General features: G+C 41.8%; 1 protein-coding gene across 7 annotated transcripts in view; it reads right to left on the reverse strand.

The window, feature by feature from the left end:
- Window positions 1–16,297, reverse strand: part of FYN (FYN proto-oncogene, Src family tyrosine kinase) — a 214,336-nt gene that overhangs the window by 76,079 nt on the left and 121,960 nt on the right. For 2 of the 7 annotated variants that reach the window (XM_057302577.2, XM_063604991.1), the window contains exon 4: window positions 12,557–12,594. The exons of 3 other annotated variants lie outside the window; for them this stretch is intronic. The gene's annotated coding sequence lies outside the window, so the exon portion shown is untranslated. Of the gene's footprint in view, window positions 1–3,644; window positions 3,758–12,556; window positions 12,595–16,297 lie in introns of those variants that run through there. 2 more of the 7 variants (XM_057302578.2, XM_063604992.1) reach the window with 2 other exon arrangements.

Below are 16,297 nucleotides of genomic sequence, written 5' to 3' on the forward strand. Positions count from 1 at the left end.
CCCCAGGTTGTGGTATGTGCTTCTAACCCACCGGCTATAAATCGGGATCTCCACAACCTCCTCCTTGGGTTTGACTCATTTGCTACAGCAGCTCACAGAACCCAGGGAAACAGTTATGTTTACTACTTCATTATAAAGGATGTTTTAAAGGATACAGATGAAGAGATACACAGGGCGAGGTATGAAGGAAAGGGCGTGGAGCGTCCACGGCTTCTGTGCCCTGCCACCCTCCAGGAACCTGCACATGTTCAGCTATCTAGAAGCTCTCCAAACTCTGTCCCCTTGACTTTTTATGGAGGCCTCATTACATAAGCATGATTGATTAAATCACTGGCCACTGGTGATCAACTTAACCTTCAGTCCCCTTTTCTCTCCCCAAAGACTGGGAGATAAGGCTCAAAGTCCCAACCCTCTAATCCTCTCTTTCCCATGACCAGTCCCCATCCTGAAGACATTTACTACTTTGGAGATTCCAAGGATTTTAGGAGCTGTTTGCCAGAAAACAGTGACCAAATATACACTTCACAATATCACTAATGGCCTCAAATTTTCCTTAATTTTGACTATTTTCCCATAACAAAACAAATAAACAAATAAACAAACAATTTTTTCTCTGGTACCAGAGCATTTTTACTTTCCTGCTAGGCCAGGTGACAAAACTCTCACTCATTTTCAACCTAAACAACACAACACCCATCATGAACTGTCATCCTCCATTTCTATATTGCAATTCCAACATAAAGTGATGCTACTGGCAGAATTTTCAGTCTGTTGGGAGCAAGTACTGGTGAAAATGTGGAACAAGAGCTCCACACACACCGCTAGCAGGACGTCAACAATTTTACATTACTAGTGAAGATGAAGATGTACCTATCCCATGAGCAGAACTCCACTCCTAGGCATATACCCCAAAGAACCATGCCTACCTGAACCAGGAAATACATGCACCCCGAGGGCTTAAGGTGAGGCTCAGGAATCTGAGGTATCTGCACTTTTTATAGGTCCACTGGTGATGTTACCTCCTCCCCTGCAGGGGTCTTGGATTGAAGGCTTACAACCTCAACTCACATCTGTTTTGGGAGTCAGGTGCCCCCAAGGCTCATGGCTGCAGCCAGGCAAAGCTGCTCACTGGAGAGGAGTAATGGGGAATTGCACATCCATCGGAGATGCTCCTCCCTGGTCAAAGGTAACTATTCTGAGGATCTGGGAAAATCCAGCGCAGTATCAGCATGCTTTTGCTCACCAGCTGCCTGCTCTTCCCTCTTGGTCACCCCTAGCTGTCTGAGCAAGATGTGGCTCAAAACTCACCTCACCTAGTGATGGGCTTGGGTCGGCATTGGCATCATCCTCATTTTCAACACAAAGTCCTAAAGTGCCCACCCAGCCCTGGTGCTGCTATGAATGTGATCCTCCCTGGCTGAAAGAGGAAACATCTAGGTGGGGCTTTAGAAGGTAACACTGAGGGGTGAGCCCTGTGAAAGCTGGCCTTTATTAAGCAATACTTTCAGATGAGGATGAGAAAGTAGAATAACAAACTTCTTCTTGGTGGGGCGGGGAGGGGCTTTCTGCCTTCTGGTGTGAGGCTGCCCTCCCTCCTCCTGCTCTGTTCTCCCTAACGAAAGTTGTATAATGGTGGCTCTGTCACCTGCACTTCCATGCATTCCTCCTGCCAAGAATGGCTTCTCTCCCCATCCCTACATGAAGCCGAATGCCTAACTCTGTCCATTGCCATCACTCTCCTATTTTGAACTGAAGTGACCCCAGGGCAAAGTACCAATGACCATGTTGCTATTGTTCTTTTAGGTTTAAAGATACCTACAAGGTGTCAAAAGCTCTACAGATTCCACTGGGCACCTGAAACCTGTCCTGCCCTTCGGCACCAGCAGTGCATGGAGGGTGGAGACAATCTGTTTAAATTGTTCACTGAGGACAGTGCAGGGCTCTGGCAAGATGCACATGCACGGGAGATGTGGAGGCTCTGTTGAGAGGAAATGGAGATGATGATATGAGATAAACACAAATGGAGTCTGGAATGGGGCTCAAGGAGGACATACAGGGAGCCCATCTCCCCACAACTTGGCCACATGCCCACAGCCCTGGCAGGGTTCTGGCTCCTGCCTGGGGATGCTGTGGTCCCACCGGAGCTGCCTGCTGCCTGTCCAGCCGCCTGTCTCATGAGAGGCCCCGCCGCTGGGCAGTTCATTATTTGAGTGGCATGTGGGAGAGAAACAGAAGTGATTTTTCTTATAATGGTTTCAATTCCACTCCATCAGTTTTGAGGCAGGTTTCCTTCCACTTCTCTCCTCCTCCCACTCTCTTCCTTTCTCATTCCCTCAGGGAGTCAGAAGTGTACAAAGCCATGATTAAGATGAAGGGTTTCTATTTTGAGTAGGTGGTTAAAAAGATTCTGGTTTCTTCCCTGTAAAATGTGGATTATGCCAACTACTATAAATTACTGATAGAAAGTTACTGATACTTGACCATCTTTTGTTGTTGTTGTTGTTAAGATGGAGTCTCGCCCTGTCGCCCAGGCTGGAACGCAAAGGTGCAATCTTAGCTCACAGCAACCTCTGTCTCCTGGGTTCAAATGATTCTCCTGCCTCAGCCTCCCCAGTAGCTGGGATTACAGATGCCTGCCACCACGCCCAGCTAATTTTGGTATTTTTAGTAGAGATGGGGTTTCACCATGTTGGCCAGGCTGGTCTTGAACTCCTGACCTTGTGATCCACCCACCTCGGTCTCCCAAAGTGCTGGGAGTATCTCACTTTGGCCCCTATCAAGTAAAAGCTTATCAACTAAAGGTTTTAAATAATTGAAAATGCTCAGTTAAATAAATACAGATGAAACCAACTAATAGACTCGAGACAAAGTCTTCAAATGAATCCTACTCTTGGTCAAGGACTTCCCCTGTTGGGAATTATCCTGAGAACAAAAATGTGCAGAAAGATTTAACAACACTCATTTCAGTGCTGTTCATGATAATAAAAAAATTGGATACAATCTAGGCACTCAGAGGATTAGCAAAGTAGGGTATCATACCAGATTCCTATGCAGCCGTTAAAAATGAGAACACAGCAGGACATTAACAATCCTGAAAGATATTAATGAAATAGTGAAGGGAAATATACAAGTCACAAAACACGAGGTAGAAACATAACTACTTTCCTTGCTTCCAATCTTGCGCTCTATACCCTCTATGACAGTCAGAGTCATCTTTTTTTAAAGTTACTCCCAGGCTCAAAATGGTTTCCTATTGTCTTTGGAATGAATTTAAATGATATGGTCATCCTGCTCTGGCCCTGGCCTATGCGTCTAGCCCCATCTTCTGTGGTTCCCTCTTCACACCTCCTCCCCAGCAACACTGCACACCTTTCTGTTCTTCTTTGAACACACTCTGCTCTGTTTTACTTCAGTGAGTCTGCACAAACTTTCCCCTTTGCCTGAAATGCTCTTCCCCAAAATACTCACACAGCTGGCTCCTTCTCAGGTCTCAGCCCAGATGCCACCTCTCAGAAAGGTTTTTCCTCTTTGGGAGGTGGAGGCAGGTAGATCATTTGAGCCCAGAAGTTTGAGACCAGCCTGAGCTACATGACAAAACCCTACTTTACAAAATACAAAAATTAGCTGGGTGTGGTGGTGCTCACCTGTGGTCCCAGCTACTTGGGAGGCTGAGGTGCTCAAGGAAGAACCCTTGAGGCAGGAAGGCAGAGATTGTAGTGAGCCATGATCGTGTCAGCCTGGGTGACAGAGTGAGACCCTGTCTCAAAAAAAAAAAAAAAAAAAGAAAGAAAGGTTTTTCCTGGCATCAGATCTTAATTGCCCATTGCCTGGTCACTCTTTCACATCACTGTTTTATTTGCTTCATGGCATTTAACAATCTCAGAAATGGTCTTTATTTAGTTGTTTTCTTGTTTATTATCTACCTCCACTCATGAGAAAGAAAGCTCAATGGGAGTAGAGGCTTTGCTGGATGGTATACCCCTAATGCCCAAAACTGTGCCTGGCACAGAGCAGACACTCAGTGGATGCTAATGGCTATGGTGAGATGTTTATGTATGTACACACAGAGTAATGTATACATATGCATCTGCATAAAAGAAGGACAATAAGAGCACAGCATAAAAGAATATCTCAGGATGTTGAGTTTTGGATGGTTTTAAGTTTTTTCATTTTGTTTATATTCATTTTTTATAACAACAGTGTGTTACTTTTGAAATAAAAAATAATAAACCAGTTTTTTTTCTTTTCCCTTTTAAAGGACATGGTCATTCTAAGAAAATGGTGACACAGCTGGCTTAAAACTAGAACCACAAGATGCCAGAATTAGAAAAGATCTTAGAGGACATTTGGTCCAATCCCACCTCTCGTTTCAGCAGAATGTGCAAGAAACTAGTCCAGTGTATTTTTCACTACACTAGTGGTTTTCGAACTTTATGAGCATGAGAATTTCCTGAAGGGCTTGTGAAAACACAGACCACTGGGCCTCCCCCTGAGAATTTCTGATGCGGTTGGTCTGAAGCAACATCAAGCCTAAGTCCTGCGTTCTGACAAGTCCCAGGGTTATGCTGGCTGTGCTGGTCCTGGGCTACACTCTGAGATCCACTAGGCTATGCCATATTGCCTCTTACGGCTCCCTTAGAAGTGTCTTGCTCTTTCTGTAGGAATGATAGTGATTAAAATAATCCCCCATGCTAAGGAAAACCCTAGCTTTCACACCCCCTTCCAGAAGTTCCAACTGAAAAAGAAGGGAAGTAAACAGGGATAAGTAATTTTTGAGAGCCTCCTCTCCTCCAGGCATTGTGCGGGATGGTCTACATTTTACTTGTTTGTTTAATCCTTTTTACTATAGAAAATCTAACCTCAGAGAGGTTTAGGAACTTCCCTAAGAGCAAACCACCAGGCAGTGACAGAATCAGATTTCAAATCCAAGTCTATCTGACTATAAAGTCTATGCTCATTCTCCAACTTTCAGAATGAAAAGCTGGTGGCATTCAGAGTGGCAAATCAACGTCTTCCAGTGTAGAAAAAAACACCCTTAAGAAATTGTAATACATCATGTTGTTAATGGCACTAAAAGCATATACACTGATATTAACATCCAATCATTTCTCTGGGTCTGAGGGCCAGGTTTATTCATTAACATGATATTCAGCAACTTCTAACCCCAAAACCCCAGAGTAAAGATGATCCAAGTTGATGCCTGGCTTATTATTGCAAGCCTTCTGTGAAGTAAGTGGGAGAGGGGGAATTTATCATGGATCTCAGCTTCCAACAAAGGGAAGAATTTGCACATGTTCTGTGCAAAAAGGCCCTAATAGGCTTTGCAACTGAACAGAACTGTTCCACTCTTTGAAGAACTAAGTTTAAATTCAAAGGCTAAAAGCCAAACACAAAGATGGGAATATATCATTTACCATCTTATGTCAAAAGTAAACTAGAAACTAGTTATTGCTCCATTGCCATTTACTGAAGAGGACATAAACAAGGGACAGAGAAGTCCAGGTGACAAGGTCCCCATACCTACAAATACCCGTGCAACCAATGAGTTACAATTTGTCCTACGTTTTGGTCACACACGACCACAAGTTTGAGAAAGTGCTATAAATATTGAGATCACAAAGGGGCTTGATAAGAATCTTTTTTTTTTCTTTTGAGAGGGAGTCTCGTTCTGTTGCCCAGGCTGGAGTGCAGTGGCACGATCTCGGCTCGTTGCAACCTCTGCCTCCCGGTTTCAAGCAATTCTCCTGCCTCAGCCTCCCGAGTAGCTGGAACTGCAGGTGCGCGCCACCATGCCTGGCTAATTTTTGTATTTTTAGTAGAGACGGGGTTTGGTTATGTCGGCCAGGCTGGTCTTGAACTCCTGACCTCGTGATCTGCCCACCTTGGTCTCCCAAAGTGCTGGGATTATAGGCGTGAGCCACCGCGCCTGGCCAAGAATCTTTTACATCGTAGTTTTGATCAGAATTCCAAAGAACAGGGTTAACAAAAATGTGGCTTCCTCTATCTGTATCCCTGTATTTCTTACTTTACATCATGATTTTTCTCCACATGTTTTATAACAGATCCCTGAGGCAGCTGTATAAATGGGTTTTACATGAAAATAAAATGAAATAATTTGAGTAATTCTGGCAACAGCATCAGAGAAATGAGGGATTCAACTGAGACAGCTCACGTGATCAGTCCCTTCCTGTGTCCTGTGCCAAGGGCCCTCGGTGCCTCTTCTTTTGGAAGCTCATTTTCTAATTGTGACCAAGGAAACTCCTGTATATTTGGTTAGCAAAGACAGCCAGTGGAGACCCTGAAAGGAAGATAAGTGGGAAAGAAGGAACAGAGCAGAGTAAATGCAAAAAAGGACAAGAGGATCCCAGAGATCGGTACCAGTGCTGTGAAAATCTGATTCCAATGGTAACTTTGCTCCAAACACAATTATGAATATGTTTAAGATCTGGAGTGACTGTGGTCTCCTTGGTGCAGCAAATCAGTAAGGTGGACCACATTCACAGCCCCTCATTTGTTAATGTCTGAAAAGATCTGGCTCTCTTACTCCCAATAAAATGCAAAGGATTTCATTTATTATAGAAAAAAAGTGGCCTGAAAGATCTTGCAGAATGAACCCTGGGTCTCCAAGCCGATGAGCTGTCTTTGCAGTCAGCTTCTGACTTAGGCATCTCACATGGGACATGAGATTGGACCGCACAGTATTACGTATGAGCAAATTCTCTTTCTGCTCCCAACTCTTGCCCTTCATGAATAGCTGGAGAAGAGCCATCTTGCCTTCCCCAGATGAATGATGCAGCTGCAGCTGCAAATGCAGCTTCAGCAGCCGTTATCCTACTGTTAAATGTTTGCTTTTAAATATTACATTGGCCCAGCAAAAATAGCTGTCTCGTCTTAGCACTGGGGACAAAGCTTCATATCTGCATTAGGGCCCACACCTGTGTCCTAGCAGAGATTTCAGAAAAGGCATTCTCTAATTTCTCTCTGGATGGACAGTGACTTATTCCTTAAGTTTCATAACATATATTTCTGCAGTGGATGGCTGCTCTTGATTCTCACAGATTTCACAGTGGCCTTCAGCCTGCAGTGGTTTATGCAGAAGACAAAAGAATAGCTACTTGGCAGATAATACTCTTCAGGCCTTAGGGAGGGCACTCAGCTGGAAAGATCTGTTTTTGCTGGAGATCGGAAGTGCTTTTCCAGCAATTATTTGATCTTTCCTGGGAACTTGCTCTTTGGAACAATCTCCCAGTCTGGTGGGAACACATGGACTCCTATTCTGGTCCCAGCATTATCACTAACCAGATGTGTGACTTTGGAAAAATCATCAGGCTTTTACTACACGTCAGTTATCTCATTTGCCTGGTGGGAATGATGATCCATCCCCTGCTTAATTAATGAGACTTTTGTAAAGATAAAACAAAGTGGTATATGCAAAGGTATTTAGAAAATTTTCCTAGTGAGGAAAAAACCCCCAAAATACAAATATCACCTAACAATAAATATGCTTTTTATATCATTAGTGGTAAGTTTTCATTTTTTCTCTTAGAATTAGGTAGGAATACCCTTATGCAGAGGAGAGGTAGAAAGTACAACCCCGGCAAAGAATATTGTCATGTTCTCCTTATTGCTTGGAAAAATAAAGCAAGGAAAGTGGGACTGGAATACTTTAACATCTGCCCAGAAAAATCTGCTTTTGCTAGGGCCACACAACATTCTGGTTCTTATTTGTCTCCTCTTTGGTGGTCCCACAAAGAAGGCTACTGCTGCAGTGTTGAATGAATGAGTGAGTGAATGAATGAATCTATCCATCCATCCACCTACCCACTCATTCACCCATCATTCATGGGCAAATACTATGTATCCAAGCAGTGTGCACAAAATACAGACGCGAATGACGTCTCTTTCACTGAAGGGTGTCCAGCCCATGGGAGAAGGTAGACAAGGAAAGGACGTGTTCTCTCCAATGTAGTAAGCCTGCTTGCTTGGAGAAACACATACAGTGTTCTTGAAGCTTGGGCATGTGACTCATCCCTCCTGCAAAAGCTGGGATGGGTTCTCAGAGGATGGGCATCTGAGTGGGGCCTGTGGGAAGGACTGGTGAAAAAGGGGGTGTGCAAGGGGATGGGCAGGGTGCTTTGCAGGCTGCAGAACAGCTCTTACAAAGGCATGGATTCAGGAGAGAGGAGCATGCCAGGGAGCAGCTTTGTTTGGTGTGACACAAGCCAAGAATGAGCAAATGCAGGTAACTAGAGAGTTAAGCAGGGCCTAAATGTGAAGGAGGGAGCAGGCCACTGTAGTTTCTGAGCAAGAGTTGCACAGTGGATTTGTATTTCAGAAACAGTGCTTAACAACAGGCAGTATGTTCTGGAGGGAGAAGGTGAGCAGGTAAGTGAAAGATTTAAAATTTGATGTAAACATCTGCACATTGCAACACAGAACACTTTACAAAACATCCTGGCTTAAGAGCATTCTCTTCCAAATTCTGAATTAACACAGCCCACAATACACTGGGGAGTGAATACACTTATACCTTCCAAAAAAATGCCTTCAATAATGTTTCCCCTGTGCAACTTATACAACATTGATTTCCCATGTAACTCTGGGATAATCTCCTGGGAAAAGGAAGGCACTGTATGTTTCTCAAATGTGGGTGACCACTGTGTATTGCAGCACCAGGAAGAGTCTGAAAGGAACCCACGTACCTGGTACAAAAAGATGGTGATAGTGATACCTGGTAGCTGTCTTTCAAGAAAATAGTTCATAAGTGAACGAGAATTTCTAATAATTTGAGGAGGTTTAGCAAGGCGTGTGGATTTTTTAGTTCCCTCTTCTTTTTTTTAAAGTTTAGGCATAATTTATCCACAGTGCAATGTATAAACAGATTTAAGTTTACAGTTCAATGAGTTCTGACAAACGTATATACCTGTATAATCTAAACCCCCATCAAGATCTAGAACATTTTCATCACCCTAGAAAGATGCACTGGGGTCCCTTTGTAGTCAATTCCATCCCAGGCAAACACGGTTGTGATTTCTACCACGACAGATTAGTTTTCTCTGGTCTAGGGTTTCATATAAAGGTAATCATACAGTATGTATTCTTTGTGTCTACTTATTTTACGTGGCACGTTTTTGACATTTGTCCATGATATTGTATACTCAGTAGTTTATTGCTGCTGAGTGGCATAGTAGTTTTTATTGCTTTATCCATTATAGTAGCTTTTATTGCCTAGTAGTATTCCATGGTATGCATATACCACTACTTAGTAGGTTTTTAACAGTTCTCTCTTTTGCTAAATAAAGTATGCAACTGCCTACTCATGGCAAAGCAAAAAAGAAAAGGCATGGGTGTGTAAGTTCTGGTGAAGTCACCAACTATTCTCTATGCTATCAGGCATTAAGGTTATGAGTGCCTTCATCTTTAGAATCCTCCAACAGCAACAAGGGCTAAAACGTCAGGTAAATTAGGACAAACAGAGAGAGGGTAGAGGGAGGGAGGCAGGGAGAGAAAGGAAGGGGGGAAGGAAGAGAGAGAGAGAGAGAATGAGAGACAGAGAGAGAGAGAGAATCCCTTATATTGTCTTAGTGCTATATATTTGGATCACAGGAGCAGATAACACACAGCCCTCAAAAGAGAGACGCTAATTTACTGAGAATTTATGTACTCAATATAAATGGTTAGGTACCTAATTTAGATAACTAAAATATTCTTTAAAAAATTAAAATGTGTCCACAGAAACCTACACATGGCCTGGGATTCTACATTGTTTTTCCCTGTAACTGTCAATACACTCTTGTCCAAGTAGCACTTTAGTAAGTAGATTAAGAGAGTCCAGCAGTGAAAGGAAGTGACTCAAAAGCATTTTCAGAATTCACCAGTTTCCTATGAGATACTTGCACCCATGAGTGTCAGGTAGCTACTTGGTGTAATTTTTGTTATATTCAACCAAGAGATAATACCTGGAAGCTTCAAGGAAAGCAGATGAGGTCTTGCTGAAAGGGCTTATTAAGCAGAGCCAAGAGGCAAGTCAAGGAAAGAAGGGAGTTAAAGTCTCACAGTGTAAAAACTCCATTTCCTTACTCTGTGGAACTGTTTAAAGCAGCATCACAAAATAAACAAAATAACATCTAAAAAGTGTATTCTGTCTTCTCCTGCGCAGCTGTCACAATTTACTATGAAAACCAGACATGAACGTGTTCTGATGACTTGAAACACATTATTTGGGTCAGCTCCTCCCCCTGACATTATACACTGCCTGTCCTCTGAAGTGAACTAGTCGCTTTGACTCCAGCATTCCCCTATCATTGGAAGTGATGTTGGTTTGCATGGCTATGCTAAAGACACAATGGAAACGAAAAGCTCTCAGCCCTGGGTGGAGCCGGATTCGATTCCAAGAATAATGCAGATAGTGTCCTTAAAAAAAGCTGGCAGGCTTCCTTTCCATTTTTCGCACCAGATATACCTATTTGCTATTTTTCTGAAGCAATTTAATATTTGTTGAGCATCAATGATATGTCAGATCCCATGCTTCATGCTTCATTCTTACGAATCTCCAGGATAGGCACTATTATTGTTCCTGCTTCAAAGATGAGGAAAATAAAACAGCCTCAGCGTCTATACTCATTCATTACTATTCCATGTGTTTCCTTCCCTCAGCCAGTTGGAAGTGGAGGTTGGGAGCTGTGAAATATGATGCACATAGAAAGCAAGATGAAGACATAGAAAGCAAAATGACTTTCCTCTTTGATCTCCTTCCTTACATTACATTCTGTAATTAGGTCAAAGCGAGACATACCCGTGTTGTGAGCTACAGCTGAAGTTTAACAATTATTTCTTAGAAGATTGTTAATTAGACTGACTTGGGGAATAGGTTTTGGAATACACATTCATTCTGATAGCAGTTATAGCACAAGACATCTCATAAATAAAAGCCATTTAGAACATTATCCACAGGAAATGGCTGCAGCTGGTAAGGGAACTTTTGACATTAAGGAAATGCAGAACTTCATGGAATTAGATGAAGACAGGAGTATTGTATCACAGAATGACGCTATCTTAGCAGGAGCTGGACCATGTTTTCAACAGACACACTCATTTTATAGCAGTTCATGCTTGCTCACCTCTCTGGGTTTTCAGGAGACATGCATGGCGTATCAAGAGCAAAAATTCAAAGAAATGGGAACTAGTACTCAGAGACATTTTTGATCTCAAGGGTTAGGGGCCTGTGGTTTGGTGTAGAGCTTGGACCTGTTCATCCATATAGACCTGTGCTAATAGGGTAAGCAAGCACTAACCACATGTGGCTGGTTCAAGATGAGATGTAATGTAAGTGTAAAGCATATAACCAGGTTTCAAAGACAGCATGAAAAAAGAATGTAAAATGTTTAATAAATTTTAAAATATGATTACATGTTGAAATGATAATATTTTACACAGGTCGTCTTAAATTTAAAAATATTAACATTACTTTCATGTGTTTCTTTTTGCTTTTTAAATGTGGCTACTCGGTAATTTAAAATTAATTACCTGTGTTGCCTGCATTTGTAGTTTGTTCTAAGTCTATGGGAAAGGACCGGTATACTCAGTAATTGAAAAGATTAATCCAAGTTGAAGATTTGGTGCATTTGATCAAAAGTGGCAAACCAACTGCACTGCAGTATGTTTCCTAGGAGGTGAATAAAATGACTGAACAGAAACATGCATTCTACCCTGACCTGCTGGTTACCTAAGGTAAACCACTCACTCTTCCTGGGCCTCAGTCACTATAATGGTTCATCCAGATCATCTCGGACACTTCTTCTAGTGCTGACATTTGGAATCTGTGGCAAATTCCTTAGGGCAGGTAAATCATGAGTGAAGGTGAACTTTAAAAAAACCTTAATATTTGCTCAATATTCATAGCCCCAAATATTGCCTGCTGATCTCTCACATGTGACGTGCCTTTAAGTCTCTCCGGAGCAACAGCTAAAATTGAATGGCAATGATAATCATGTTTATGATACACAGACTGAGCTGCCCTACGGAAAAGAGGATGCTTGCTCTATGTAACCCAATGAGTGGGTTTTACTTGACAAGATTATATTAGTAATTGGTAATTACTTTTGCACCAGCCGAATACTTCTAAGATGGAAAAACTTAAATGCACCTTAATAATCCAACAAAAGCTTATTAAAACATGAACACAAAATATTCTAAAATATCCTCCCCTGAGGGAGGGAGAACAGAACCTGGTCCTCTTTTAGTTCAGGTTCTACCCTATTTCTTTTCATGTTCAAAGCATGTAATTATCTGCTAGAAGTTATTCTGCATCTCCCAGGCAAATTATATACTTTTTGCATGATTGTAGAGTTTCTCCTTTTTCTTTTCCTTAAAAGGTAAAAAACTTAAATGTAGATAACACAATTATAATAGGGTAAAACTTTCAGCACAATGCTAGATAAAAACAAATATTTTAAATAAATATATGTTCAAAATATATGTTCAAAATCTGTGTGTGGAAACAAATATGGAATTAAGAAATGACAGGGATAAATGACCCACATGATGGAAAACTCACTTATGATGGAGACCTCTAGGAAGACTGCATGATTTCTCCTGGAAAAAAAAAAAATCCCATAATTTGCATCCCCACATCTGTAGAATTTCCCTGTTACATCCAGTTTAAATCTGACATCTTTAACTTCTGATCCAAGAGTGACAGCATGTACAACTGCTACTAACATATATGTCCGTTTTGAAGTAGCTCCTGCCTTTATGTACTTGGCTCCAGATTCCTTCCATTCTGACTTTCTGCAACATAACCGATACAGTTTGCATGTATGTCTCCGTCCAAATCTCATGTCGAATTATAATCCCCAACTTTGGAGGTGAGGCCTGGTGGGAGGTGATTGGGTCATGGGGGTAGTTTCTCATGAATGGTTTAGCACCATCCTCCTTGGTACTGTCCTCATGACAGTGAGTTCTTGTGAGATCTGGTTGTTTAAAAGTGGGTAGCACCTTTCTCCTAGCCCTCTCTCCTGCTCCCACCATGTGAGATGCCTCGCTTCCCCTTTGCCTTCCGCCATGATTGGAAGCTTCCGGAGGCCTCCCTGGAAGCAGAAGCCGCTATGCTTCCTGTACAACCTGCAGAACCACGAGCCAATTATACCTCTTTTCTTTATAAATTACTCAGTCTCAGGTATTTCTTTACAGTAATGTGAGAATGAATTAATACAATGACCATAAATGCCTGTAATAGAGGTAACCAAGTAAATATTTGTTGAGAAAAGAAATTTTAGGGATGCAGGCTCTTCCTCTCTCCTCCTTTCCTCATTTTCTTCCCTCCTTTCCTTTCTTTGTTGGCCAGACCACCTAGATTCATGCCAGTACAATTCATGTCATTTTTTTTTTTTTAACTAACATTGAAGGCAAGTTGAGAAATTTTGACTGAATTGCTGAAACAAAGGGCATGCGTTTCCGGCATTCCATACTTCTAAGGAACTTATTTGAAAAAGCAAGAAAGGGGCAGCAAAGTCACAGAACAATGAAAGGACAGAATGGCCACCTTCACTTTTGTTGAGACTGGAGAGATGGGAGTCGTAGCCATGAATGAGTGCAAGCCTCAGTGGGTCTATTGTGCAAAATAAGTTTTACTTGAAAATGGAAAAAATGACCCTGCATTTCTCTTTGCCATTATCTACAGAGTCACACTGGAAAAAAACACTAAGAGAAGCAAAGCAAAAAGAATAGTTTCTATTGGCCTTTCCTTGGCATTGTATACTTTTATTCCTTTATTCTTCTCTTGCTCAACCTCATTCCCAACTATTTTACTATTTTGGGGGCACTGGGGACAGAACTTCTGGGAAACATAACACGCATTAGTCCATTTGTTTTCTCGGTGAATTCTTTTCAGCATCTTTGTGTAGCAACAGGAAGGATGTGGGCTCCCTTTCAGATTCAAATGAGGCAAATCAGCCCTGGCTCAGGTTGACAACATCATGTTTATGTTACACTGTGGCCGCAGAATGCCAGAACTGCTGTCTCTAGGTAGAATGGCCATTTTGTCCTGGTGCTTAATGTCTATTTTTAACATCAGATCCCTAGCCCATGTCTCACAAAAACAACAAACAACTAACAACAAAAACAACAACAAAACCCCCCCAAAACTGCTGACACAGTATAACTACAGCATACTATTTTATTAAGAGAATTCTGAGTTTTAGAGTTGAAAAGATCAGTGTTTTCAAGGTATTCAGAGATATTTTAAATCATATAGGACAGATGTGCAGAAGTGGCAGTGTCTCCATTCAAATTCTTTCTTTTTTTTTGAGACAGCATCTTGCTCGGTCATCTAGGCTGGAGTGCAGTGGCACAATCACAGCTCCCTGCAGCCTCAACCTCCTGGGCTCAAGCTATCCTTCTACCTACGCCTCCCAGTACCTGGGACTACAGTTGTGCACCACCACATGTAAATAATCTTTTTTTTTGGTAGAAACAAGGTCTCACTATGTTGCCCAGGCTGGTGTTGAACTCCTGAGCTCAAGCAATCCTCTTGCCTCGGCCTCTCAAAGTGCTGGGATTACAGGCATGAGTCACCATGCTTAGCTTCAGATATTTCTTAAGCTTTTAGAATGTGGTAGGAAAATCCTACCATGTATTTTTCTCAGATTTATATTCCTAAGCATGTAAATCAAGGAGTAATAAATTTATAATATAAACAAATATAAGACTTTATTTTATAAAACTGGATGTTTATCACTAAGGCTTCTACCAAAAGTTCAAAGCAAAACCATGGAAGAGAATGTGGAGTGGTGCTAGACAAATATATTAATACTGAATTTGGGAACTGAGTCTATTATTAATTCTATTAGTCCAACTTTGTGATCTTGGCAAGTTATTTATCCTCTCTTAAACCTCAACTCCATCCATTCCTCCATCTATCCATCTACCCATGATCCATCCAACAAATACATCCTCTCTACTAAATGCTCAGCCCTTGGTGAATTAAAAAGATGAATAAGCTATCAGCCCACTGGAGCAGCTTTTGATAAAACAAGTGTACAAATAATTCTATGCAAGACAATTGTCAGTTGGAAGTTGTAGGGTGCTAACAGGAGCTTAGTGGAAAAAGAAGTCACTTCCAATGGAGAGATCAGTCAAGGCTCCATTGAGAAGAGACATTTTGTTGTTTGAGAAAGAAGCAAGATTTCTAAATCTAGAGCAGGGTTGAGACATTCCTGGCCACAGGAAAAGCCAGGGCAAAGATGGGCATCAGGGAGGCATGGAAGACATTTAGGGAAGAGTGACAAGTCCACCAGGTGGAATAGGGTCTGAGTGGGGAGGCAGTGGCTCCTCTGATCAGGCAAGCAGCCAAGAGAGGACTTGGACTGAATTTGGAGCTCAGAGGGGAGGCTCTGAAGAGTTCTAAGCAAGAATGACACTTGGTCTGGCAGCTCCATGCAGAATGGCTCTGCCACAAAAGCACCTGAAAGATGCTAGGAAGAAGTTTTAGCAGTCCAGCTCAGTGTTAATAATCTTGCTTTAGGAGGGTGGTGGTGAGGGTGGGATGGAGGGATAGACAGGGCTGTGAACTGTTGGAATGGAACTGGGCACTTACTTATCTCTAATATTCAAGCTTCCACATTCTGGTATTTGACAGTTTAGTGTAAGTGGGGGAAATTAACTTGAATGCCCCCAAAATAGAGGCAAAAATAGCTTTGGATAAAATTTAGTCCCATTTCTCTATATATTGAAATCTCAATATCAATTAGTCTTACAGAAAAAACTGGTCTTGCAGAAGAAGTGTCAAGGCATGATATATGAAAGACAAGCTGTATTTAGGTAAACCTACTAAAGTGTTTTAGCATTTGGTCTGATCCTCCATACAGGATGCTTTCATAGGAGGAATAGTCATGCCACTTTCTATTTTGACAGGGGTCAGAGAAGTGTGGTTCTTTACAGATTTCAGTAATGCATTATCCAAAAAGGCCTCTCATAATACCTTTGGGAATAAGATAGGAAAATGTGGGCTAGATACTAGAACAATGAAGTGAATTATAATATTTAAGTGGGGCTGATTGGTGAGCTCAGGTCCACCTAGAAGGTGGTCTCAGGAGGCCTAAAATGGGGCTCTGAGCTCTTCAAAAACTTGTCAACATCTTAGATGAAGATATTGAAAATTTGTATGGTGAAATATTCAGATGGAACAAACTTTTGAAGGGACAGGAGTGACAATCTCAAGATATAAAAATATCTTGGTAGGCTGGAGTATTAGGCCACAACTGACATGATAAAATTAGTAAGGACAAATGTGAGGGCC

The sequence above is a fragment of the Pan paniscus genome, chromosome 5 (genome assembly GCF_029289425.2).
Source record: "Pan paniscus chromosome 5, NHGRI_mPanPan1-v2.0_pri, whole genome shotgun sequence".
In the NCBI taxonomy this organism is placed as follows: domain Eukaryota; kingdom Metazoa; phylum Chordata; class Mammalia; order Primates; family Hominidae; genus Pan; species Pan paniscus.